Source organism: Mixophyes fleayi, chromosome 9 (assembly GCF_038048845.1).
Source record: "Mixophyes fleayi isolate aMixFle1 chromosome 9, aMixFle1.hap1, whole genome shotgun sequence".
NCBI lineage: Eukaryota > Metazoa > Chordata > Amphibia > Anura > Limnodynastidae > Mixophyes > Mixophyes fleayi.
In genome coordinates, this window is record NC_134410.1 from 106,500,916 (window position 1) to 106,527,218 (window position 26,303).

Genomic DNA, 26,303 nt, shown 5'->3' on the forward strand with positions numbered 1-26,303 from the left:
CTCCAGAACTAGTTAGGGCCTGGCATTTCCCGATTTCTTAGGGCAAGAACTGAGCATATGTGTGGAATCAGCACAATAGATACAGAGTCTATTCTTTACTCTTCGTTTCCTCTCTTCTAAAGATAATTTGGAACGTCCTATCTCCATGGGAATCACAGAAGGTGAAACTGGACGAAATTGAGGGTTTAAACGAAGAGGTGCTTTAGCAGAAGTTGTTTTCTCAGATTCTCTTTCACGAAATCTCATGTCTACACGATGGCAAAGAGAGATCAAATCTTCTAGTGACGAAGGAAGCTCTTGGGTAGTCAGTGCATCTTTAATTTTATCGGAGAGCCCCTGCCAGAAGGCGGCAACTAATGCTTCAGTGTTCCACTGAAGTTCAGAGGCTAAGATCCTAAATTGAATGACATACTGTCCTACTGTATGGGAGCCTTGTCGCAAACGAAGAATGCTGGAAGCAGCGGAGGTCACACGACCTGGTTCATCGAACACACTTCGGAACGTGGAAATGAATTTGGCACTATCTTGTAGAATTGGATCGTTTCTTTCCCACAGAGGGGAGGCCCAAGCCAGGGCTTGTCCAGAAAACAATGAGATAAGATAGGCCACTCTGGAACGATGGGTAGAAAAATTTTGAGGTTGGAGTTCAAAATGGACTGAACATTGGTTAAGGAAACCTCTACAAGTTTTGGGGTCCCCGTCATATTTTGACGGAGTAGGCAGGTGAAGCGTAGGAGCTGTAGACACCTGGGATGGCACTGGGGAAACGGAGGAAAGCACAGGAGCTTCAATACTAGCTGTAACAGTCTGTCCAGATGTTCCTTGGGAGGTTAACGATTGGTAACATTGAAGTAACAGCTGTTGGCGAGCATCCTGTTGCTCCACACGGCTGACCAGATGCTGCAGCATCTCTTTAGCAGTAGGTTCCGTATCTGGGTCTGTCATGGCCTGATCTTACTGTCACGGGCACTAGGAGTCTTTACCCAGGGATCACCAGGTGATAGGCTTACCAGAGCAGTATAGGTGGTAATATGGTACTCTGGTAGCAGGGTGATCACGGAACAGGAAATAGCAGATGATGAGATGCTCAGGAAAGTCTATGACTAGCAGCACTGGCAATATGGAGGTAGTAATACACGAGGAACTGTATGGACAAAGGACACGTGAAGGTAGTCAGTGGTCTGCGGTAGCAAGTTGTACCACTGCTATAGTGAGGAGGAATGTCCAACAGAAACGAGGAGGTGATGAGAGTCAGCGGTCTGCGGATAGCAAGTTGTACCGCTGTCTGAGTGAAGGAATGGAATCCAAGTGGAGGTATCCGGGGAGTCAGTGGTCTGCGTTAGCAAGTTGCACCACTGCCATGTGAGAGGATACTGGAACAGGAGAAACTGTAAACAGGAGTCAGTGGTCTGCCACTAGCAAGTTGTACCACTGAATATATATGTGAGGAGGTGCACGGGGAGAGACTGCAACACAATATACACACGGGCACCTTGACTTTGATCCACAGTAATATGCACAATATAAATGTATAAATGACTGAACAACACTGCCAATATAGAAAGTCTCTTGAAGTAATCCGGCATGAGATAACACAGTCAATGATGGCAGTAGAGTCAGCAGATAGTACACTCCAGAGGAGAACCAACACAGTCAATGATGGCAATAGACTCAGCGGATAGTACACTCCAGAGGAGAACCAACACAGTCCAGCAAGGTATGCAATACACAGCACAGTCAATGGGAAGTATGCATACCGTGGTTCAGGAGAAGGCAGTCAGACAGGAGTGCAGAGATACCTGAAGGGCAGGAGGCCAGCAGGATACAAGTCCCTGGATGGGTGAAGCAGGGGTCTAGCAGGTGCAGCGCACAGGTAGGTAGACCAGCAGGGAACACAGGAAGGCGTGGAGAGCGGATCAGCAGTAGATGGATGAGTAGCGCTGAGAAGTAACAGCAGCGGGTCTCTGCGGGAACACGGAGGTAACCAATAGCAACCAGCAGGTGCAGTAACGATGGGACACCGGAGCAGAGTTGAACTGGAACAGATGATCACGGAGAGTAGCGGGTAGCAATAGTGGCAGCAGACTCAAGGAAACACGGTAGAGTAGACAAGGACTGAAGACTGAAGCGCACCGAGGCAGCGGATAGGAATCAGCTAAACAGTCACGATGATGAAACACAGACGAGTTGCAGGTTGAAGCCTGTAGTGCACGGAGGCAGCGGATAGGAATCAGCTGGCAGTCACAATCATGAACAGGTGAGTGGATGTGGTTGAAGCCTGTAATGCACGGAGGCAGCGGATAGGCATCAGCTAACAGTCCCAATGATACATGGTAGAGTTGAAGTGATTAGAAGACTGTAGTGCACGGAGGCAGCGGATAGGAATCAGCTCACAGTCACGATGATATAGTAGATGGTAGAAGTGGTATGGGAACCACAGTAGCAGAAGTGGTTTGGAAACCACAGAGGTAGAAGTGGTTTGGAAACCACAGGAATCAGCAGGGCTGAATGAACAAGGAAACACAGGAACACCTTCAGAGACTCATGGGGAATGAGACTCCAAGATCAGGCAACGTGGTGTTGACCACAGGTGCTTAATATAGGGAGGTTGCCTGATCTGCCAATTAAGTTAAAGGAACATACACTGAAGGTTTGGAAAGGGCTGCGCATGCGCAGTCCCTCAGGATAGAGGACGTCCACGGTTCCTAATAGTCCGGGAAGAAGCACTCACAGTCCGGTGAGTGACACAATGCTTACGGTATAAAAAGAATAACACACTGGCATACAGAAATATTAAAGCTAAACAGTTTTCTCATGTAATTCTGCCACCTGGGGAAGACTAGAAGGACTGAACAATCCATCAGTAGAAAGACTGAGCCTAAACAATTGACAATTTCTAACATGATTTCTTTACTTTTAAAACAAATTTCTAAAAAAGTTTTAATGGACTATAAAATTATTTCTATCCAAACCCCCTTTTCTAGTGATCTCACCAAAAGAGTATGTTGGTATGCTAATCTGTTTTATGTTTTTATTGCTCTTTTTTTCAAAACACTTTTAGTAAGGAATTCTATTAATAGTATAACTTTATTTTGGAACATAAAATCTATAATATTAGGTCTGCCAAACAGGTTTTGACTTTATACACATATGCATTGGAAACATTATTATATTAGAATGATTTTTGGGAAGATACATAATATTTTGCTTCCTTACGAGACTGGTCTTTGTGGATAATACATTTCATGTGGATAATTTTACTGGTTACAAATATTTACAGAGGTCTCCTCAGATATGGGTTAGAAAAAGTATCTGACTGGTTGTGTATGACACTCAAACATCTATTCATATATATTCCAGCTAGGTGACACAAAGCAGATCTGTAAAGTAGATAGCATAAATTAACCCCTGGTTTACTTACACACAGTGGGCCTGATTCATTAAAGAAAGTAAAGCAAAAAATTTAGTAACTTTGAACCCTGGCAAAACCATGTTGCAATGCAAGAGGTGCAAATGAGTTTATTATTTTGCGTGTAAGGAAAATACTGGCTGTTTTTTCATGTAGGACGCAAATATGATAATGATGATAGCTTTATTTTTACACTGATATTTAAAGTTGATCTAGGACATGATCTACCTCAATTATAAATCTGCCATCACAATTTAAATTTACCCCCCCTTCAATACAACATGGTTTTGCAAAGTTTTAAAGTTACTCATTTTTTTTTTGCTTTAATGTCCTTAAGGAATTTGGAGTGACTTCACATGTTAAAAACAACTTATATCTTTGTGACAAATCATACCACAATTATATGTCATTTTCCTATTTCCTGATTCCATAATCATGGCAATACACATAAAAAGTGTTGGCAACAGTCAACTCAGCATTGTGGTTTTAAATATCTATGCAGCTTTATATGGGGGTGCAGAGCTGCAACTAGAAATTGCATGGCCCAGTATAAATGTAACAAGCAGGGCCCCCCTCCTTTCTTCTCTCACCCCACCCTCATTTTTTAATTATTCTCCACCCAACATGTGCCCTAACCCCCCAATCTCTACAGTCATGCCCCATCCCTGGTTCAATCTAACTCCTGCAGTAGTTTACTTACCTCTCTGCATCTTCTTGCTGTCTCCTCTCTGATCCTCTCTATTGACAGCGCTGTGATGTTATTAATTACATGATTTCAGCAATGCTGCAGGGAGGCTCTCTGCCTTGTCGCGGCTCTATGTCCAGGAGCTGGGGGCTGGGACTGGAGCAAATGGCGGCAGCTGTGGGGCCCCGAACATCTTGAAAGTCATGTTGGCTACAAGGGGGCCCGCTGCCGTATCCTTTTATCACGCTCAGAGGTCTCTCCCCACAGCCCCTCTCACATCACAGGAGCAGCTGCTTCCTAGAAATGGCACCCGCTACCTCCCTTAATTCACTGCAGAGTCCCCTATCCCTAATAAATTTGTTTGGGCCCAGGGCTGGTGATGCCCCACTGTGCTGTTGGACCCCATACTGCTGTACTCCCTGTACCCCCCTGACGACGGCCCTGTGGGGGTGTATAGTTATATTAGCAGTAACTAAATGTGGATATTTTTATTCTTCCATAATGCAAAGAACATTTTTTGGGCATTTCTGATTTGCGCTATGAAATATTCAACATTTAAATTTTCGATATCGCAGAACCTTTCTTTTATTTTAGCTCCTATTTGCTTTGTACAGAGCTTTGATTTGATGCCATTGTTTTCATCCCAGTGTTTCTTCAGCTGAAATCCGTTATGTAAAACTCGATTGAAAAATCCTGCATACCCAATTAAGACTTTCTTTTGACAATGAGAAGTGGCTGTCTACTGGTTTTCTTTTGCACTTTTTCACTGTATGACTGTTTTGATGAAAGTCTGGCTATATGGAACATTGCTCTTTTTTAAAAGAAAATAAAGCTTGTGTTTTAAATCTACAAAGGTACAGTTTGTCTGTTTCCCTTTGGACTATAAAAGTAGAGGTAATAATATACAGCATGTGTATTCATTGAATATGTCCACAATGTCTGTTTCATATAATAATTTACCTTTTCTCCCTGCCACAGGACCCAAGCTGCATTCCATCATTAATAATTAAGATGAGGACAGCAACTTAACCCAAGGCATCTGGTGACATTTGGAAGAGTTGTATTTGTGCATCACTGGCCAACAAACCACTGGGCAGTCATCGTTGTTCCTAAGCTGTATAATCAGCCAGAGATGTTTCGATTGAATAAACAAAGGATGTAAAAACTGCAGTCTCGGTGTCAGTGGTTCACAGCAATCATGTACGTGTGCAAACCCCAAAGCTGATGGGCATTTTTTTTTAAAAAAATGGTTGAGAATTCTAGACAGGTGTCAGAGTTATTTGTACAAGTGATAAAACTTTGTTTCTAATTTGTGTTTCATGAACCCCTTTTTGTAGCGATACTGTATATTTGGAGCAGAATATTCATGTTGTAGAAACTGCAGAATTTGTGTAGAAAGTCTGAACTCTCAAATTATTCTTTGGCAAAGCATCATTCGAACCATTATATTAATATTATTCTGCAGAGAATTGTTGGCACACTCTTTAGAAGTCTTGATTATTACTTTTTGAATATATTGAATAATTGTAAACAATGCAATTTGTTTTGCCAATGTCCTATTTTGTTTCTCGTGGACAAAAACAGTGTATGGGAATATTAGCATCTTGGACATTTCACTGGGCACAACGAGTATTGTAGGTATGTTTTCAGAGCTGTTTTTAAAGGTGGAGTATTATGTAACATAATCATGACTAGGGTAATGTCAATTATGCTCTCTTTGGGTTGGGTAAGATTTTACGACGTTGAATCTGTTAACACTTAGGGGTATATTTACTAAACTGCTTGTTTGAAAAAGTGGAGATGTTGCCTATGGCAACCAATCAGATTCTAGCTGTTATTTTGTAAAATGAACTAAATAAATGACAGCTAGAGTCTGATTGGCTGCTATAGGCAACATCTCTACTTTTTCAAACCCGCAGTTTAGTAAATCTAGCCCTTAATCTGTTGACACCAAAGTGGTGACAGGGTAAAGATTCATTCTGTTGACATGCCTAAAAAGTAGGCCACCCCTCTCCTTAGCCTACACACAGTACAGGCCACATATGTCAATGAGCCATGAACACAGAAAAACATGGAAAAACAAGGTAGGAACTAAGTAAGAAAGAGCGTATATACACAAAGAGGTAACACAAAGAGATAGGCAACAAGAACAGTAGAAGTGAAATCACCTATACAGAAAACTGAGCTTAAATCTACAATCCACAAGGGGTTCTGTGGTGTTGTATTGTAATATGTTAAACTGTTTTATAGTATGTGTAGTGTGTATAATATATTCTGTTACTGAATACAGTCTTGCTACAGGGCCAAAAACACAAGAGAAAGGGTTGAGAGGGTGAGAATAAGCAATGAGGTATCCTATGAAGAATATAGAAGTAGTGAGTGTATACGTTCCTATTTATGAAGGTGTCACATAGTATATTGGTTGAATATTGCACGGTTATTAGTAGTAGTTATGATTATTAAGTAACATACCATACTGTCATTTTACATGCGGTCCGAGTGAGAACCACAGTTTACACTGAATGACAGATGCACGTGATTAAAAAACATAATACAAGGCCTCCAAGGGAGACAGGCCACAAAAAACAGCAATCTGCCTCTCAGAGGCTACCAGGTTCAGGGTGAGCCCCAGTATTTTCACTGGGGGGGCTGGTAGCCTCTGGGATATTCTTTTACATTCCCCTTCCCTATAGAAAAACAAGCTTTGCACTGATCAGCCTGGGGCTGATTTTCACCCAGAGGACCCAAAGCTTGTGGTCTCCATGTTATAGTTGCAGTCAGCCCAGGCCCCAGACTGTTGAGCTCTGAGGCCGGCTGAGGATTTGGCGAGGCGCCATGCTGTCTGTTCATTTTTTTAAACAATTTTATTTTACAGTACAGCATCTGCAGTCTGAGTGCATCAGAGTGAAGATGACAGTCAGTCACTACCGCTCTTCACTACTCAGCCGCACATATTGGGGAATGGTGTATGTGGGGTATTAATGTTATGTGGGGACTGGTATGTGTTTTTTGTCAAGTGATTGACAGTTACCTCTAATCAGACCAAAGATGGTGTCAATTACTTAATTTAAGCTGGAACATGAACCAAATGGAGGCAGAGGACTATATCACATGGGATTCCAATGTTATATTTTGGGAAACAGCTCAATGTAGCAGCATGAAGAAACAATTTACTGTAAATACTTTAATGCTACATCTGTCTATAACAGTTTTTTTGTCACCACTACTGCCTGTAAGGCTTGAGCCTGGAGGTAACCATCCACTACCAATAGGGTAATCTACAGGTAACAACATAATAGCTGTAAGGACAAAGCAGTAGAGGTAAAACTAAAATAAACTAAGATGACAACCAACAACCTTAACTTACCAAAGTACTCTGCACTCTATTCTAAAACTCATATCTATCCTAAACCAATCCCATTGCTTTATATATTCTTATTGGAAACCACAACTTGACTTTGCAATGTCCCACCCTACTCATCATCATCTGTATATATAGCACCACTAATTCCGCAGCGCTGTACAGAGAACTCATTTCCAACTTGTTGTCTACACTTACAGATTTAGGAAGCACATTGTATAAGATCGCGCCCTATGCTAGTAAGCCTGACTATTCCCTTTCTCTCTTTCTGGTCTAACATTACTGAATAAAAAAAAGAATACACATTAATTACTTTCATGGGATTTTGTTTATCAGCCAGAGTGGTGGAAGAAAAATGATCTAATTTGTCCCCTGGGGTCATTATTCTTGTTAGCAAGGTGTTGCTACAGAAGCATTATCCTTTTTGCCATGCTGTACGAATCTGGAGCACAGCGAGAATTGTAGCATCAAGAATAAATATAACTCAAATTGGTCCGAGCATACAATATGTTATACTTAGATACTTGGGGACTTATGTATTTAGCTGAGTATTGTACTTTTGTCCTAAACCAGTTTTGATATTCATGTAAAGATTAAAAAGACTTTGGGGTCTATTAACTAAACGTGTTTGATAAAAATGAAGATGTTGCCTATCGAAACCAATCAGATTCTAGTTATCATTTATTTATGAATTCTGATTGGTTGCTATAGGCAACATCTCCACTTTTTCAAACCCACAGTTTAGTAAATATACCCCTTTGACTAATTTAAATAAAAATGAACATAAGGGGAGAATCCATGCCATTGGTTGGTGGATCTTAACATTGGAAGTCCAACTTTGCCCTCTTTTTTAAATGCTACTAATTACACTCTTCACATGTGTAAAGGGTGTCAAAGTCGTATAATTGGATGAACGAAAGTATATTGGTTAATATTGTTTTGCTGTGCCATTGCGATCAGTATGCCACGTAACAGGTGGCATAGAGTGATCGCACGGTAAAATAAGCACTCACACACTCGCACTTTAACATTTAGTTATATATATATTTCATATTGATATTGGTTCCATTCCACAGTGATTTATGAGCAGATAGTATTTAGTTTATTATTAGTTTATATATTATGATTATATGTACACTTTAGTGTTATTTAAGGTTCAGGTTACAGGAAACATGTCATGTTTAGTATCATTTAATCCCCTATTCATCAGCAGTTGTCCGGTTCATTCGCCGAAGAGATCGCATATTGCATACTCTAGTTAGCGATGTTAGGGAATAAATGTTTAAACTGTTACTAACTATGAATTGTTAATAGACTAGCTTAAACTGGTTTCTGGGCGGGAGAATCATCTGGAATGTTGTCCCTCACCCTTGGAGGGGGTTGTTTGAACTAGCCTATGACCTGTTTACACTGGACCCTCCTGAACCCTGGACCTATAGAAGAAAGCCACGTCCTCTGCATTGTCTTCTCTGTAACACTGTATATAATATAGCTGTTTCTGGCACTTTCAGTTTTTTTTTACCACAGTATTCTGGAGTGAAGTACTCTAAGCTGGTACCAGTCTTCGCGCAGCTAGCGCAAGCGAGCACAGCGGTATGTATGTATCTTTTGGTATTGGCTGTACTGTATTATAATTATGTATTGAACTGTTAAATTTTACATCTGCTAAAATAAAATACTTTGTGCCTTGGAAACACAACACAATCGCTTTGGCAATGCTTGTTTGAAAATGATAGAATTACTTTAATAATTTGGGGGCTCTTAGCGGTGAGATTACGTTACCGGAAGGTATGCAACACTTACGGATTTCGGTTCCTCAACAAAGGGTGGATTGCCGTGTCACATACGGAAAAGAACGCAATGTGTTCAAAACCTGTTGTTTCTTTTTGTGTTGCGAAACCGAATGTCCGTTGTTGCATAATCTGAAGGAACGCTAATTTAAATCTAGGGGCAAGAAAGGAAAATGTTCCTTTTTATTGTCGTTTTGCGTTTTAAATGTATTGCATTGCATAGCGTATGTGTACTTCCGGTATTGTTGCCACGTGTTTAAACAGTCGTGTTCATAGTCTGTTATATATGCATAGTATAATCACTTGTTAAAACCTCTGAAAAGATATTACTAGTGTTTGGGAAATCTATTTTCTGTGCAGAAAACAAAAGGTTGTATGTGAATGATATGCATAAAGATAAGAGAAGAGTTTGTATACTGTTAAAAAGAGACAGATAAGGGAAGACAAAGAGGTGATTTACTGTTGAAAAGACAGGGATATCGGTTGCTGCCTGACGAGGTGGACTGGACGACCGAGGTTGTGTTTGTAATGAGAACACTATTCTAGTAGTATGTGGTATTTGGAGTAGCATGCGGTGTTGGATTTCTAGTAGTATGCAGTATTTTGAGTAGCATTCGGTGTTGATTTATAAGTAGTATACGGTGTTTATTAGCAGTATACGGTGTGTTTTTCAATAGTATATGGTTTATTAGCAGTATACAGTGTGTTTTTCAGTAGTATACGGTTTATTAGCAGTATACGGTGTTGGATTTTAAGTAGTATGCAGTATTTGGAGTAGTATACTGTCTGGTTTTTAAGTAGTATCCAGTATTTTGAGTAGTATATGGTATGGTTTTTAAGTAGTATACAGTATTTTGAGTAGTATACGGTGTATTGAAGAAGTATATGATTTGAATAAGTAGTATACAAGGTATACGGTGAAAACAGATTTGCCGGAGAGTCAAGGGTATCGAGGAGCTGATAGCCCTTTAATCCGCATTGATATTTCTGTGTTAGGGGTCCTCGTTTAGTACGGGAGGAAGTGAGTGGACGCGGCTTGTAGCAAATACGTCCACAGACCGGTAAATATCTCTAGCGGTAGATTGCGGGTGGCAGAGTGTTGAAAGTAGTGGCTGAATACTGTGATATTCCTGGGGCCTGATATTGTTCAACATGGGTGCTAAGCAGATGCTAGAGATGGTTGATGTTGTGCTGCCTAAGGAAGGACCAATTGGTTCAGCAAGGTTCCGTATGTTTAAAAAGTATGGTACATACGCAATGGCATATTGCAGTGTACCATCAACACTGACAATTCCAACACTATCACTTACTGAAATTAGCACTACTGCATGCAGCCTTTATAAAGCCCTCATTCCTACCAAGCGTTACATAAGAAAAGTTAAGATTTGCATTTCTCTGTTGGTGTATCAAAGAGGCTTGTTTTGTTTTGCCTTTTCATGGACTTCAGCTTTGTCAATCACTATTCAACCTTCTTCAACCCATTAACTTCAGCTTTGTCCCTCACTATTCAACCTTCTCCAACCCATTGACATCAGCTTTGTCCCTCACTATTCAACCTTCTCCAACCCATTGACTTCAGCTTTGTCCCTCACTATTCAACCTTCTCCAACCCATTGACTTCAGCTTTGTCCCTCACTATTCAACCTTCTCCAACCCATTGACTTCAGCTTTGTCCCTCACTATTCAACCTTCTCCAACCCATTGACTTCAGCTTTGTCCCTCACTATTCTACCTTCTCCAACCCATTGACATCAGCTTTGTCCCTCACTATTCAACCTTCTCCAACCCATTGACTTCAGCTTTGTCCCTCACTATTAAACCTTCTCCAACCCATTGACTTCAGCTTTGTCCCTCACTATTCAACCTTCTCCAACCCATTGACTTCAGCTTTGTCCCTCACTATTCAACCTTCTCCAACCCATTGACTTCAGCTTTGTCCCTCACTATTCTACCTTCTCCAATCCATTGACTTTAGCTTTGTCCCTCGCTATTCAAAACCTGTAGTCACAGGACAAAGTAGCTTGGCTTGACATGGTGTGTCTCTGATAGTTACTCCAGCCAAGTTGTTCTCTCCTGGGAGCAACTAAAATCATGACATCCGTCTATAAAATATTCCAAGCACCAATGTCCCTCATACAATCGTCAATGATTTGTAATATTTTGTCCTTGCTTTGTCTAATTTCTTAATTGTAAGTTTTATTTGGTGTAGAAAATGCCACAGAATCATTCTCTTTATAACCTGCAGTAATTTACCATAAAACAGTCCTTGCTATACTTGCTTAAAAGGTCGTCGTTCTTGATGATCCACCTGGTTAGACGCACATGTGCTTAGGATGCTACATGACCCAGAAAACGACAACATTCCAGGAAATTGTTGCGAGCGGCGGTCCGCTCTTACCTGCATCCCGGCTGTCAGAGCAAACAGCTGGGAGGTCATTTCCGGGAGCTCTGTCCCGGCCGTTACCAGGGCAATGGCCAGGATATGATTTCAATCAGCACCGCGTCCCGGCATCTGTGCTAGCCGGGCACATATGCAAACCAAGTTAAGCAATTAGGCACAGTCTGGGGGGCTCATTAGTACTCTTTTGAGGAATTGCTGACCTGATCTGCCCTTGTGTTCTGGGGATTGTGCAGCACTCTGGATTGACCTTTCGTTGTGACCCTTATTTGGACCCTGCTCGTTCTCTAATTGCCCTGACCTCTGGAACAGTTTCCTGGATATTCCTGTTTCTATGGACCCCTGATGCCAGCCTGCCTCCTGACTATCCGCTACCTTTCGGATTTACTTCTCCTACCTGTTCGCTGTGGTATTGTTCATAAGTTTGCACTACATTAGCGTTAAGACCTGGGTGCATCCAAGTACCTGTGCGCGTGTCAAGCTCTACGGGAAAGGCGGCTGCTATAGGCGAGTCCTCTACCACTAGTTTTGTAAGTTCATGACAAGAGTCTCCAGCCTACAGAAACTGCATGTTTCTTCTCTTGAACACAATAATTACTAAAAAATCTACCACCCAGCAATAGGGGCACAACTCATATCAAGTTCACTCCTCCAGACTTTTCTACAGCATCCTAATACCCAAGATTAAATTACAAATCCCTAAATTTGCCAGTTTGGAATGGAGGAACATTCTCCTCTAATAAATAATGGTGATGTTTAATACTTCACAAGCTAAAAGGACATCTGTAAACTTAGTGACTATACTCTTACATTGAGCCACTGTGCCAAGACATATTATGTGTAACTTGATGTGCAAGTATGGCGGAAAACACAACTCAAGAAAAGTCACACCGTGCCATCTTTTGGATGATAAATGCATAAAAAACACTTATAAAAAGAATATATTCCAACAATTCATAGTGGTCTTGGATGTATTAGAAACCTGAATATCAGTCCAAACATGAGATACGCAGTTAAATCACCAGAATGCAGTCCTTCAATAAGCTCTTCTTGCATGTACTACAAGGATATTCCACTTCCCACAGGATACCCTCTAAACAGCCACAAGATACTCTCTAAACAGCCACAGGATATTCAGAGGCAGCACGGTGGCTAAGTGGTTAGCTCTTCTGTCTCACAGCACTGGGGTCATGAGTTCAATTCCCGACCATGGCCTTATCTGTGTGGAGTTTGTATGTTCTCCCCATGTTTGCGTGGGTTTCCTCCGGGTGCTCCAGTTTCCTCCCACACTCCAAAAACATACTGGTATGTTAATTGGCTGCTAACAAATTGACCCTAGTCTGTGTGTGTGTATATTAGGGAATTTAGTCCCTGACCCAATGAGGCAGGGACTGATGTGAGTGAGTTCTCTGTACAGCGCTGTGGAATTAGTGGTGCTATATAAGTAAATGATGATGCTAGATCATAATGTTCAACTTTATAAAGAGAATAAGCTGCATTGCATAGATTCCTCTTCTAATTGTAACGGACGTTTACTTATCCCCATCACCATCATTATCATTATTTATTTATAGGGTGCCACAGATTCCATAGCACCGGACAATTATCATCTTACAGATATGGCACCAGGGGCGGACTGGCCATCTGGCACTTCTGGCAAATGCCAGAAGGGCCGATGGCCAGAAGGGCCGGTCCGCATGTCCGCCGAGCAGCAGCACCCTGCGCGCTGCTCGGCGGACGGAGAGTCAGTGACTGGCGACTATGTGAGTAATCACATGGGACGGCACCACGCCACAGGCGCCGTCCTATGTGATTACTGCATAGTCGGCAGTCATTGATTCTCCGTTGGCTGACCAGCGCGCAGGGTGCTGCTGCTGCTGGATGTAAAAAGGTAAGTGTCTGTGTGTGTAAGTAATAGTGTGGCAAACAGTGGGGCTGGCAAACTGGGGCAAACAAACAAACAGTGGAGGAAAAACAGTGGGGCTAACAAACAAACAAACAGTGGGGCTAACAAACAAGCAGTGGAGGAAAAACAGTGGGGCTAACAAACAAACAGTGGGGCTAACAAACAAACAGTGGGGCTAACAAACAAACAAACAGTGGGGCTAACAAACAAACAAACAGTGGGGCTAACAAACAAACAGTGGGGCTAACAAACAAACAGTGGAGGAAAAACAGTGGGGCTAACAAACAAACAGTGGGGCTAACAAACAAACAGTGGGGCTAACAAACAGTGGTGCTAACAAATAAACAGTGGGGCTAACAAACAGTGGAGGAAAAACAGTGGGGCTAACAACCAGACAGTGGGGCTAACAACCAGTGGGGCTAACAGTGTGGCTGTGGGGCTAATTTTGTGCATGTGTGGCCCCATGTTGCTATAGTGTACGTGCGTGTTTGGCCATGTTCATATAGTGTGCGCGAGCGCAGTATTTTAATATAATATGTGAGAGAAGGGAGGATCTTAATATAGTGTGGGAGGTAGGCTATTTAATGGTGGAGTGTAGGTGGGGGCTAATTATTTAAGGTGAGGTGAAAGAACCTTTAATTTAATGCTGGGGTGGTTTAGGGCTATCAATTGAATATGGGGCTGATTTTGGGGAGAAGGGCTATTTATTGAATGTGAATATAAATTATTTATTGTCGGGATTGGTTGTGGAAAATGGCTATATTTATTACATTTTAATGCTATTTAATTTATTGCTGGGACTGTTTGGAGGGAGGGAAATATGTCTTGAGTAAATGGGTATACTGTTAATTTTATGTTGGGGCTGGTTGGAGGGAAATTGGTCTACTTAATTAATGTGAATATTATTATTGTGGGGACTGGAGGTAGGCCTAATTATAAAACGTGAGTGCTATTGTTTTAACATTGGGGCTGGTTGGAGTTTTCTAAATCTCATGTACCCATTTTTTTTTTCAAAATAGGGCATTCAATATTCTAGGTTCGAGACAAGAATGAACTGAGCTAAAGAAACCATCTGCTACAAGTGGTGAAAGTGACCAAGACAGGTAGGAGAGAGCAGGACAGTCTGCCAACTGTCCTGAATCTGGTAGGGCAGTCCTGAATTTGGATGACTGTCTCCCTTAGTCAGGATTTGGTCCGACTGCAAGGACAGTTGGGAGGTATGTCCCGCTTCACAACGTACTGCTTGTGAAGGCAACGCTGTGTGCTTCTAACAGTAGGGCCTGTGTATTTGTCTAAAATGTAATGTATTATTATAATGTATGTATCAATGCCCCATGTTGGCCACACCCACAACACAATGAGGTCACGCCGTGTTCAGCGCCACCGCTACGCGGCGGCACATATTTTCATTCCTGCTGGAACTGAGGTGGGCCTGTGTACCTTAAATGCCAGGGCTGATTTTTAGTCCCAGTCCGGCCCTGTATGGCACACATGTTACAGATATGAAATAGATGAATATAATAACAGATACCTGACTACAATGAGCAATTACAGCGAGCATGGATATATGTACAAATTCCAGGCATGTGAACGAACGGCAGAAGATTCTGCTTAAGACATGACATCAGGGTCATACGAGGTGGACAGACATTAGACACAGGGTAGAGAAGACCCTGTTGTCCTGCTAGATTCAGTGCTGAGGTCCTTCTTTGTCTGCTATTTAGGACCCTATAGTTGTGTATATGGCTGATGGTCAGAGACCTGACTTGGGAGCAAATTAAGTCATGTGTCACCACAGAAGACATGGCATCAAGAGGAATGGCCTTGTGTCTGGGTGTCAGTCTGAGTGCTGGTGATTCATTGAGTGAGATCATCGGTGGAAGAGCTCTGCATTAGTCCAGACTGTATATTAGAATAAGTAACAAGCCAGGCGTCAGAGGGAGAACGCCGGGAGATTCTGCATCAATCTCTTCAGGAAGAGTTTGACACCTTGTACTAGGTGAAAACGACAAAGTGCTTTAGGAAATCTATCTGTCACTAGCCTCTGTAAGCAGGACTACACCATTATCCATTAATGCAATAAATGCTTGAAGTAAGTGATGCAAAATATTGAACATTCCATGTAATAATCTTATGCCTCGGCTTTTTACAAGTTGCTGTCGGTCAGCTGCATATATTCTGCATTGATGCATCATTTTGTAATCTAAATTCTTATGGAATGGCTGTCCCACTGTTGTCATCACTGATATATGACTTAATGCAGTGTAATATTGATGGAATGCAGCCTATCAATTCACTAGTAACTAGAGGAGTGCTGCGTATCAGGGGCGGATTGTAAGAAACGTGTACGTGGGGTCATTAAAGGAGTAGAAATTGTTAAATTTAATATATCATAGCAATAACATTTACATTTAAATGATCAAATCTATTGTGTCCTGCAGTTCAAAATCCGAAACTCTCCGGAGGACACACTCACACAGGGCGTATTGTTTTTTAAAAAACGTACTTCTGAATTCAACAAGAAGCGAATGTAAAGATATGTCTGTTAATGAATACGGGTCTAAGCGCTCTCTGATCTTACAGACAATATCCCGCAGGATACATCCAATACATATGTGGAATATAAAGTCCCAAAAGAAAGCACAGAATAAAAAAAAAATTTAAGTCACCTGTTAATAATTTAGTAATTAATGACAAAACATTTAAAAAAAAGTATTTTTTGTCTTCTCCACCAAAAATACATTTATTAGGATGTTTTGAATGTCTACTGTACATAAAATTAGGGGTGTGCACCGGCCACTTTTGGTGTTTTGGGTTTTGGGTTCTCATTAGCTTGAGGTTTTGGGTTCTGATTTGTTTTGCCAAAACACCCCACGAAAGGTTTTGGTTCTGGTTTTGGGTTCTGATTTTTTTTTAAAAAAGCATAAAAAGTGCTAAAATTCATATTTTTTTTTTCACTCCTACACTATTATTAACATCAATAACATTTCCACTAATTTCCAGTCTATTCTGAACACCTCACACCTCACAATATTGTTTTTAGTCCAAAAGGTTGCACCGGGGTAGCTGAATGTCTAAGCTAAGCGACACAAGTGGGTGGCACAAACACGTGGCCCATCTAGGAGTGGTACTGCAGTAGCAGACAGGATGGCAGTTTGCTAGAGGTGCAAGATGGAATTGTCCTTGGGCCCTCCCACCCACCCTGATGTTGTTGAAATAGGCACTTTCGCACTTTAACAAACCAATCAGGAACAGTGAACGTAGTTTAATCTCTGGTACTAATTTTTCTGGACTGCAAGAACAGTGAATGTAGTTTAATCTCTGGTACTAATATTTCTGGACTGCAGGAACAGTGAACGTAGTTTAATCTCTGGTACTAATATTTCTGGACTGCAGGAACAGTGAACGTAGTTTAATCTCTGGTACTAATATTTCTGGACTGCAGGAACAGTGAACGTAGTTTAATCTCTGGTAGTAATATTTCTGGACTGCAGGAACAGTGAACGTAGTTTAATCTCTGGTACTAATATTTCTGGACTGCAGGACTATCTCTGATCAAGATCGTGGAGGAAATTGACGAGGAGGGTGTTGCTGGTGTGGATACAACAGGACCAAGGGATTTAGGTGTCCCTGGACTGCTGACGGTCCTAGCCACAGGTGCTGAACTAAACACTAAATTATGAAGGTTCTTCAGGTGACGTATAAGGGAGGATGTCCCTTAGTGGCCAAGATCCTTACCCCTGCTTATTTGAGCTTTACATAAGGTACATATGGCCATACATTTGTTGTCCGGATTGGGATAGAAATAACTCCAGACCGAAGAGGTGCATTTTTTGGTCTTCTGCCCAGGCATGACGATGGGCTTTTTCATCTCATGGACAACAACTGTTTCCCCCCCTGGTGCGTCATTTAAGATAACCACATCAGCATCCTCCTCGTCAAGTTCCTCCTCAGCGCCAGCTACATCAATATCCTCCTCCCAGTGTACAACATTGACACCTTCATTAGCCAAATCTGTAACTGGACTGTGGGTGATCCTTCCAGCATATGCAGAGGGTGTGCTGCAAATGCTGGATGGAGTCACCTCTTCCCGTACAGTGATGGGAAGGTCAGGCTTCGCAACCACCAACACCCTTGGACTCGCCTTGGGGATTTGTGATGCCATCTCTTTAGAAGGCAGAGTTGTTTGCTGTGTTGTTGATGACAGCTTAAGTCTCTTAAATTTTTTAGAGGGGGGGGGAGGAGGAGGGCTTAGATCCTTGGGCGAAGCTGCACAGCTAGTCATGAACACGGGCCAGGGCCTAAGCCGTTCCTTGCCACTCTGTGTCGTAAATGGCATATTGGCAAGTTTACGTTTCTCCTCAGATGATTTCAATTTTCTTTTTTTGCTAATTTTAGTGAACTTTGGCTTTTTGGATTTTACATGCCCTCTAATAGGAGATTGGGCATCGCCCTTGGCAGACGACGTTGATGGCATTTCATCGTCTATGTCATGACTAGTGGAAGCAGCTTCAGCATTAGGAGGAAGTGGTTCTTGATCTTTCCCTACTTTATGGTTCTTGATCTTTCCCTACTTTATCCTCCAAATTTTGGTACTCCATTATATGCAGCACAAGAGAGCGTACCTCTAAACCACACACACTCGGCAAAGCCATTACAAATTATCTGCGGCACAGGAGAGTACCACTGGATTGGAGTTATACAGCAGTACCTATTTTTTTGTACAGCAGCAACAGTGAACGTAGTTTGACTTTGAAATAGCAGTACCTATTTTTTGGTACAGCAGCAACAGTGAACGTAGTTTGACTTTGAAATAACAGTACCTATTTTTTGGTACAGCAGCAACAGTGAACGTAGTTTGACTTTGAAATAGCAGTACCTATTTTTTGGTACAGCAGCAACAGTGAACGTAGTTTATATAAACTATATAATGTATTTTTATATATTTCAGTACTAATATTTCTTGACTGCAGAAACAGTGAACCTATTCATATATTGCAGTAGAAATTTTTAGAGACTTTTTTATATAATTTTTTATATATTTTTTTAATTATTTTTGTATAAGTTTTTTATAATTTTTTTTTTATTTTTTTATAACTTTTTAATAATTTTGAAATAACAATGCCCTTAGCAGAACAGAGCACAGGACACAGGCAGCACCACTGGACTCAGCAGGACAGAGCACAGGACAAAGCACCACTGGACTCAGCAGGACAGAGCACTGGACAAAGCACCACTGGACTCAGCAGGACAGAGCACTGGACAAAGCACCACTGGACTCAGCAGGACAGAGCACTGGACAAAGCACCACTGGACTCAGCAGGACAGAGCACTGGACAAAGCACCACTAAACTGATCAGCAGGACAGAGCACAGGATCTCAAAGGAAACCACTGAAAAGCAGGACAGGAGCTCCCTAACTACAACCTCCCTCACGAGTGATCGCAGCCAGAATGAAGATGGCGGCCGCAAGTGGTGAATTTATGACATCCGAGTCTCGCGAGATCCGACGCGAGACTTGGATGTCATAGCCTCATTTTGGATTTATTTCGCGGGCGGAAATACCCGAACAGTGCTCGGATCCCGTCGGATCCCCACTGTTCGGGTGGGCTCGGATTAGAGAAATCCGAGCCCGCTCATCATTACATAAAATACATTTTTATAGTTGTTCTTGATTGCAATCACAGGTTGTAGCACGCATATGTCATTACTAGTTATCGGCACTTACACCCGAACTGTAGCTGGTGCAAGTGATGCGACAGGAAAACAATCACCTTTGAGATGGTCAAAGCTTGAATCGGACGCTGCTGCATGCACTTGAGCTTTGCACGCCCTTACTATACATTGACTACATGCATGTACCCATTCTCCTCTCCATGGAATCATAGGCCTTAGTGAGGTTCCTTTGCAGTGGAAGATTAATTGGATGTTACTACGTTCACTGGCGTATGGTCCTGTTCTGGGGATACACAGAGAGATTTTATGCAAAATATGGCACATTTTTGTATTTTTGTTTCTTAATGAATCAGGCCCAAAATGTCTATCCTTTTGAGGCAGCTATTACCCAACCATTGTTTCTCCCTAAATGGTTTGGTGGACAGTGCAGCTGCTAATTCAGTCTCAATGATATCAGTTGCACATGAGTGTTCTCACAGCATGCACTGCACTCAGGCCCGGCGCTCCCATTAGGCAAGGTTATGCACTTGCCTAGGGCGCCGGGCTCTGGAGGGCGCCTGGAGGGCGCCTTAGAAATAAAATTACTTTAAAACTGTGCGGCGACCGCTGACCATACCTTTCACGGGTGCCGCACAGCTTCTGATAAATCCACGGGGAGGGCGGAAGGGGCTATGGATCACCATCGCTGCCTCTTTGCTCCGTCTCCTCCCCTCCACTCACTGACTGTCGGGCGTGACATCATCATCACGGCCCGACGGTGTCAGTGAGTGGAGGGGAGGAGACGGAGCAGAGAGGCGGCGGTGTTGAGGCAAGGTAAGGAAAGACGTGGGGAGGAGGGAGGAGGGTGCCAATTTTTAAAGTGTGCATGTGGCGGGGGGCGCGGGGGCGCAATGATTTTTAAAGTGTGCCGGGGGGGGGGGGGGGGGGGGTGTCGATTTTGACAGTGCGCCTAGGGCGCCAAGGTTCCTAGCACTGGCCCTGACTGCACTGGCAATGATTGAACCCTTCCAGACTGCATGTCTGTGACAGTTTAATTCACATAGACATGCAGGACAGAGTAGGCAGAGATCACACTTTGATTGAGGAGATGGACTACAAGTCAGAGGAGGTCAATTAAAAGCCTCTCCATCCAGCCCAAACAGAACAGGGGTACCAGCACAGCTGGGGTTTTGGTAACGTGAGTCCCAGGGATGAAAATAGGTAAGGGGCAACTACACTGAAGATAAACGTATTAATTGTAAAAACCTATTTCAAGCACCCTCAAACTTATATATACACAATACTATTACATATACACATATAATATATACTCCTATAGGATATAAATATATATATATAGACCTATAGACATAAATATTCTGCGCATCCCACCCCCCAGCCCCCAGCTGTCACCAATGTGTTGTATAACTGCCCCAGGCAAAGGGGACATACTTTAGCTGGGAGAGAGTGGCCCCCCTCCCCGGCAACCCTATACCACCACTGAAGAAATGAGGGGTATTAGGCCCCAGAGTAACATTAGGTGCACTGAAATGATGAGGATCCCTAGGCTCCAGGAATACTATGGTGCTGGGGGGGGGACTCCCCCAACATCACTATATCACCTACAATCCTGTAGGGGGTGTTACGCTCCAGCAGCCACAATTTGCTAGGGAGACAGCCCACCCCCACAGCGTCCCTATTTTGATATGGGCTTTGTATGAAGCGCTTTTCTCTGGTCCAGACATGAAGGAGTTGTGACAGACGCCCTAGGGTTAGAGCATTGACCAATAGGATAGCCAGGCCCTGCGGCGCTGCCCAAGTCGTGGAGGGTGCGTAAGTAGTGGAGCAAAATAGAGGCTTGTGCAGCAGAACGCACAGCAGGGCCTCAAGTGTCCGGTCCTCCCATGGCACAGGCAGTAGTCGCTCACGTGCGGCGTCTGTGACAGATAGGCAACAACTGGGTAGGGCACCGTCTGGTTCCTCTACGTTACAAAGGTCGCTGTTTGTTTGATGACGATGATACTAATTGCTCTCTCCCAGCAGATTAACTGGTGGACTAGGTCATGGGTTACAGTGGTTACTACGCTCACAGCAGCGGTTCTCGGTCTGATCTGGCTCAGGAGGGCCTGGCTTTCTTGTCAGATGGTGGCTCTCGGAGGATGCGTGAGTGTGATGATGTGTATTTACATGATCACTTGCCTGTTTTTTTGGACTGTAAGAGTTCCAGCACAGATTCTGATAATTCTGGTGCCTGACCGCCCAAGCTAGTGAAGACTCTGTGCAAGTATTTTGTGCCCCAAGAGGGTTCCCAGGAGAGAAGTCCATCCCATGTGCCTGGTAAGATTAGCAGGCTCACGGGGTCAGAGATGCTGAGCTGCAAAAATACAGCCATATATAGGGGGGTATGCACTTCTGTTACGGACAAATTTTCAAGGGACTGTACATATGTTCACCGCTACTGGGAAGACCATGAAAGCTGCGCCTGTGGCTCTGGTGAAAGGAGGTGGTGGTGATGAGGCTAGCTTAAAAATGTACTGGAACTATTTGAGCAGGGCGCATTTATTCATGGCCGGTTATCTGGAGTCTCGCCCCGGGGAGTACATGGAGGTGCTTAAGTATCTTCAAATGATTCATGAGATGTACTTGTCATCTCGACCTGGTACTGGCTGGAGCATGATGAGGAGTTTAGCTCCAAATACGGAGGTCACCCGAGCCTTTTGTTCGGGTTCAAAGACATTGAGACCTGACTTAAAGCTACTCAAAGGTGGCATGTGTGCACCGTTGCAGCTGTCTAAAGGTGACCCTCATGGCAGGGGAGTTCTGGCATGCCATTTCAGCAAGGGGGGTATTGTTATGCCTTCAATAGAGGATGATGTGGCAGTGGCAGGGTGTGCAGGTTCACCCATGCTTGCTCACTCTGCGGAGCGACTAACCAAACCAAAAATTGTGACAAGCCTGCTAAAGGGGACAGGGCGATGACAGTAGTGAAGATTGGTACAACCGGATGCAGGGCTTTGTGTTGACTGGCTATACCACTGGTAAGTCCAAGTCAGCGATGTCCACCACCCTTATTGGCTGGGCTTGAAAGGGCTCCTTCATTCCCGATGGCAGGCGACCTATTAGTCCCGAGATCTTGGCTAGCTTGCTAGGTGCATTTGCTGGTGTGGCTCGAGATCCCTATGAAAGTAATTTATCTAGCACCACCATCGTAATGTTGTTCTTTGGCACATTTTGAATGAGTGGGGTGGTAGCCTCTGGGCTGTCTGCTCCACTCTCCAGGATGTTGGCCAAAGATGTAGTCCTGGGCACAGATTCAGTATCTTGCAAGGTGTGGTGGTCCAACATAGATCAGTTGGGTAGGGGGCGATGGATCACACTATCGCCCAGCACAGTTGCTCGATTTGCCCAATACAAGTGGTGACTAAATTAGCTGAACTCCGGGTGCAGGATGCATTGCCTTGGCTGTTACATCGTGATGGGTCCCCCCTCACACAGTACTGGTTCATGGTGGTCTTTAAGTGCACGCTGGGCACCTTGGGATCTGATAGCGCACAATTTGGCATGCATTCCTGTAGAATAGCTGCGGCCATGTCTGTGACTGTGGATGGGGCTTCAGGTCCATGTATTCAGGAATTAGGCATCAGGAAGTCCGCTGCATATCGGCAATATGAGAGGCCCTCTTTTCTCTTTTGACCTTTGGCCTGCTTTCTCCATATTTCTGGGTTGACACAGGGCTTTTTTTGTTTGTTGCTCTTGGTTGCAGAGGTGCAAAGGGAATTTTACGGATTTTCCCTCTAAAGTGGGCCTGATTGGCTGTTGGCACCACAAGGTTTGATGGTTTTTACCTTCGACTGTGTTGTTTGTCTCTTCCTTTCTCTTCTGCTCTGTGGTTTGGGCCACGTTTATCCTGCTATGTGGTGACATTTGTTCATGAATGCCTATTGGAATGCTGAGTTGCTGTGGGGTGCTTTAACTGTGTTGTTTTTAGGTCATGTCAAATCAGTGGAGTTGAGCCTAGCAATCCGGTCCGACCTGGCATGGGTGCATGCCTCCTTGCCCAATCTGCTGGTCCGAAATAATACCCCGGCTAGTGTGGAGATTTTTTTCCTAAGGGAGGGTAGCGGACAGTTCCCGCAAGAAGGTGAACTCAGTTGTTGCAATTTGTCTATTTTCTTTAGGTGGTCAATGGATGGAAAAATAGGGTATTAGGTTCCGGAACCCTGGCCTCTAAAGGCCTGATGGGCTACATCTGACAGAGGCTGGTTTGGATAGTTTCATAGGGGAAATATATGCGGCTTTAGGCAATGTGGTTAGGGGGTAGTATGGTGGCGGGCCTAGGTTTAAAAGTGAACCTGGTGTGGCAGGAGAACACTGTAGAGGCATAAACAAAGTTGGTGAAGCGCACATTGATGGTAGTCAGGTGTTTGGAACCCGTTCCTTTCGATGAGTTGGCTTTGGTTAGGTGCAAGTACAGCCCCTTTGGGCTGGCTTTTGGTACGTTGTGATTAGCCCAGAAAGGTTCGGGTTCCGGAATGCCCGGGGATTGTTGTCCCAGTTAGACAAGGCCGAGTACAGTGTTCTCCCACCACCAATAAATTATTTAAATAAATGAAAAGTTAATTGACAATAAGTCGGTGTTGTGTCTTTTTTATAGTAATTACCCCTTTTCAAGGATACCCCGCAGCATAGCAAAGCTTAGTGGAAGGAAACATGCTAAAAAGGCAAGTCCAAGCTAAATTTGTTTAGCTTGATAAAAAGCGATTGGAAACAGAATGGAAAGGGTGTGGCCTAGTGGTTTTGTTATTCAGAGAAAATGGAGCAGCCATAGCCCAGAGAAGGTTTCCATCCACCTGCAGAAGTGCTAAAGCTAAATGTTTGCATTTTCATAACTCAGTTTTTCACACCTCAGTGAGGAGCTTGCTCTTGGTTTGGCTAACCACCAGATAGGAGTAAGTTGAAATGATATAGTGGATTATAACCTAGTGCTCCATGGCAGGCAGGAGTGGATTGGAACTTAATGTGGAAATTAGATTTAAAATGGCCTCACATTGTAGGTGAGGCTAAACTGTCTGTAGGCAGGGTCAAACTGGCAAGTGGAGGGGTAATGTATGCATCACATGGCTAAATTCGGCATAGCCTTTATGTCTGATTCATGACTATCACTTTAGATAGTGCTAGGCTACCCTGCAACCCTTTTCTTTTACCTCACAGTGACGCCTTCAGGAGCAGATCAGCGTGAAGTGGGACTTGCTTCCCGGCTGTCTCTGTAGATAAACAAAGTCCTGGCTAAGTGTGACAGTCTCCTAAAGTCGAGATTTCCCATAAGAATTTGAACACTTGTCAGACTGTGTTGCTCTCTCCTACTGTACCTGTTCTTGCTCATTTCACTACCTTCTGCTGGTGTATTAAGCTCAATTGCTGCTTGTCTGGGGCAGCACGGTGGCTTAGTGGCTAGCACTTCTGCCTTACAGTACTAGGGTCATGAGTTTAATTCCAGACCATGGCCTTATCTGTGAAGAGTTTGTATGTGCTCCCTGTGTTTGCATGGGTTTCCTCCGGGTGCTCCGGTTTCCTTTCACACTCCAAAAACATACTAGTAGCTTAATTGGCTGCTAGCAAATTGACCCTAGTCTGTGTGTCTGTCTGTGTGTGTGTTAGGGAATTTAGATTGTAAGCTCCAATGGGGCATTGTCACGATCTGCCTACAGCTTATGCATTACATGCTGCTTTGCATGGCAGCTCCTGCCTTTTTGTCCTTATTGTTTTGTATTGGCAGTACCTCCATTCACCAGAGGTGCTGCTATTGTGCCTTATTGTGTGCATTAGGGGTTAACTGTCATGTTCACCAATTATCCCATGCACCTGGGTGTGGTTTTCCCTTTATATACCTGTCAATCCCAGCACACATTGCTGGTTATTGTTGTCCCATCCTGTGATGTCATAGCCTGTGGTTATACACTGTGATTCTTCCCCCTGCATTGTTCCTGTGATTCTACTGCATTAGGATCTCATCATTCATTCTGCTGATCTGTTTCATATGTGAACCTGGGACTTACCTGTGCATTTCTCTGTATATGCTGCCTGGAATCTTCCCTCACCTTCCATTTACCTGCAACTGCTGAATACCTGGTATTTCTGCAAACTTATGATTTCATCACATGTTTATATTTGCCAGCAATAAACATTGTTTGTTTCTTCACCTATTCATGGCTCTTTAGCTGTATTTCTACGTTGTATCTTGACAGTATAACCAGCCACAAGACAGCTTTGGAGCCAGGTGAAAGTTTTGTTTTATTCTGGGACCTTTTTTTCTGCAATCAAGTTTTCATTTGTTTTTTGCAACATGTCTGTTTCACCAATCATGGAATTGCCACTGCTACAAACTTTACAGATGGACATTATATTGCTACGTTCTCAGCTTGCTAGATTTTCCTCTTTACTTGTGGACCCACTCAGGAGACTGTCAGATTCTGTCTCTCTTAATTCAGAAGCTGCTGAGCTGTCTCAATCCACCTTCTCTGCTGATGAACCTGTGCAAACAGCACCTCTTAAAAGTACTTCTACAAATTTGCTATTTTCTATGAGCTATGGGGTTTATGCTCCACCATTTCTGTTCTCTGGGAAGAGACCCAATCTGCCAGCTCCAGCCGCCTGTCCTGAGGTGCCAGCCTCTGTCTCCTGTGTCGAGGTCCCAGCCTCTGTCTCCTGTGTCGAGGTCCCAGCCTCTGTCTCCTGTGTCGAGGTCCCAGCCTCTGTCTCCTGTGTCGAGGTCCCAGCCTCTGTCTCCTTTGTCGAGGTCCCAGCCTCTGTCTCCTGTGTCGAGGTCCCAGCCTCTGTCTCCTGTGTCGAGGTCCCAGCCTCTGCCTCCTGTGTCGAGGTCCCAGCCTCTGCCTCCTGTGTCGAGGTCCCAGCCTCTGCCTCCTGTGCCGAGGTGCCAGCCTCTGCCTCCTGTGCCGAGGTGCCAGCCTCTGCCTCCTGTGCCGAGGTGCCAGCCTCTGCCTCCTGTGCCGAGGTGCCAGCCTCTGCCTCCTGTGCCGAGGTGCCAGCCTCTGTCTCCTGTGCCGGGGTCCCATCCTCTGCCTCCAGCTCTGAGGTCCCAT

The 26,303-nt window shown here is 43.7% G+C and overlaps 1 long non-coding RNA gene across 1 annotated transcript in view; it reads left to right on the top strand.

Annotated features, from left to right (window-relative positions):
- The window catches only part of LOC142100912 (uncharacterized), a 448,536-nt gene that overhangs the window by 373,284 nt on the left and 48,949 nt on the right, over nt 1–26,303 (top strand). Inside the window, exon 2 of the long non-coding RNA XR_012678943.1 lies at nt 5,073–5,294. This is a non-coding gene — a long non-coding RNA (uncharacterized LOC142100912). The remainder of the gene's footprint in view (nt 1–5,072; nt 5,295–26,303) is intronic.